General features: G+C 50.4%; 1 protein-coding gene across 5 annotated transcripts in view; it reads right to left on the bottom strand.

Moving 5' to 3' along the window:
* Positions 1-2,500, bottom strand: part of LOC125951850 (potassium voltage-gated channel protein Shaker) — an 82,535-nt gene that overhangs the window by 9,195 nt on the left and 70,840 nt on the right. The gene's annotated exons all lie outside the window — the stretch shown is intronic.

The raw sequence follows: 2,500 nt of genomic DNA, 5'->3' as shown, positions 1-2,500 counted from the left end.
GTGCGAGCGTGCATACATGCAAGCGATTGATACTAGGCCGGTTCACGAAACGCAACAATGACATGCATACACAGAAACACACAGAAACACACACACACACACACACACACACACATGCATAGATACGCAAACCGACAGGGAAACAGTGAAGCGTGTTTTTGGCATGTCGGTAAGCAAGCAGACAGACAGACAGGTAGGCAGGCAGGCAGGCAGGCAGTGGGGCAAGACAGTAGCAGTACAGAGTGCAGAGGGCGAACGGAAATTGCAAGCGGAAAAGGAATGCAATAGGGGAAGGGGGGTTGTTGCTAAAAAAAATCGTCCTTTTCGGTATAGGTCTGGCCCCCCTCACTCACGAGCACATGCACATTGCACACATGTTAGACCGTAGTAGGTACTCCTGTGGTTGTGGGTGTTGGGTTTGTTTCGTTGTACATGTGTGTGTGTGTGTGTTTGTGTGTGAGTGTGTGTGTGTGTGGGTGGAATAAGGCAATCTGTCTCTATATTCATAATGTTTGAATTCCTCTGCAAAGGACGCAAAAAATCTACGAATGCCGTGGCCAAGAGGGGTGAGGGGGATAAGGGGGTTGAGGTATGGGGTGGAGTTACTCCTTTTGCCTGCAAAAGCGATACGAAAATCGAAATCGAATAGTAGTGTTTTCGGAAGATTAACAAAAACAAAATCCATAAGCGTAGTTTTTGTGCCTGTAGTGAGCGCTGACGGTGGTGCTGATGATGATGATGATGATGATGATGATGAACTGACTGTATTGAATTCCGCCCGCTCACTTACTACCCCCGACTTGCGCATAAGAGTTTGTGATGGATCCCCAATACTATTCCAATTTGCTCTCTCTCTTTCTCTCTCTCTCTCGCGCGCGCGCGCGCACACTTTAGCTATTTTTTTGTCATACACTCGTTTGCACGATTTATATCGCCAATGTTGGGGGGTAGGGGTGGAGGGAGTGGGTGCGCATCTTGGTTGCGTTGTTAGTGGTTTTGCTCCTAGTGATCCTACTTTTAATATACATTGTTGCATGTGTGTGTCTGTGTGTATGTGTGTGTGTGTGTGTTGTGCGTTGGTTTAAGTCAATTGCGCCTGGCCCGGGGGTGGTTTTTTTTTGGTTTGGTGCAAGCACCATGCGCCTCCATCACCACCGAAGCGACAGGAGGCGGTATGTGATTTTTCCTTTCTGTACGAGGTTACGAGGGGGTGGTACCGAGGGTGCAACAATCAATGCTGCCCGGCAGCTCCACCCACCCCTGCGTCTCTCGCCATCTTCAGTTCGTATGCATGGTCGCCGAGGCGGCTCCGGACAATTGGATTGGCATCCGGATTGATCGCTCCGCTCACGCCAACCAGTTGCTCATGCTGCCCGATCTGCCTTTTGCCTTTCCCTTAGCCATTTAGTGGAAAACCGCAAATCAGCCACAAATACACACACACACACACCCCCACACATACACAAACACCGGCTCACTACACTAACGTGCTAGTGAGTGTAGTTGGCATGCTGAAAATGCAACAGCTGGAAAACAAAACACAATCGGTTTCGCACGCCAACAGGGCTGGGGGATGGGGAGGAGGAGGAGCAAAGGAGAAGGTGGATGGTTTGAACGGTGGTTGCCTGACGGGCGGGCTGCGCACAAATTGCATTTGCATAATGCTACCAAATCACCCGGTGGAGGGTGGGGGTAGCGGGTTGAAGGGGAGCGGGGGTGGGGGGAGGTGGGAGACGTTCGCGTGCATGATTCGGTTCGGGCTACTGGCGGACTACTGGCGTGAATCGGCATAAAGTGTTTTGCGGTTAACCTGTTGACACCACCTGCTTCACCTGCTCGGTGTTAGTTCGCGCCCCACGGGGCAATCAGTGTAGGTGTGTGTGCGCGTGAGCGTGTGTGTGTGTGTGCTGGTTTCGTGCGCCATATAACGGGAGCACTGCACTTGGACGTGTTGCAATCGATGGACCGGTGGATGAGCGATCGATGTTAGATTAGTCTTTGTGCCTCGGTGGTTGAGTGCATGTGTGTGTGTGTGTGTGTGTGGGTGTGTATGTGTGCATGTGTTGTAGTAGTAGCAGCAGTTATGTTGTTGTTGTTGTGTTGCGATGATCCCCACACGAATGATCTCCTAAGATGGCGCCCAAGAAACTAATCGAAGAGGCGCTCGAGCGCCCACAAAAAAACACACGCACACACACAAACTCGGGCTAGAACAGAACAGAATGTAGTTGTACAATGATGAGGACGTGGTCGATGCTGATGGCGTATCATCGGATGGTATTCTAGGTACTAACACTATGCTATTGCTGATTCCCAGACTCCCGGATTCCGAGGTGTAACTGTACTGATAAAGTGTGTGTGTTTATGTGTGTTTTACATGTTTTTGTACACCGCGTGCGACGCTTGTAGCAGTGTAGAATCGTTAAGCAATCGATGGCTGGATATGCTGAGGGAAAAGGATAGCTTGTGCTTCAGTATCATGGCGTAGTGCGCAATAGTG

This window comes from Anopheles darlingi, chromosome X (assembly GCF_943734745.1).
Source record: "Anopheles darlingi chromosome X, idAnoDarlMG_H_01, whole genome shotgun sequence".
NCBI lineage: Eukaryota > Metazoa > Arthropoda > Insecta > Diptera > Culicidae > Anopheles > Anopheles darlingi.
This window is presented reverse-complemented; position numbering and strand designations above follow the sequence as displayed.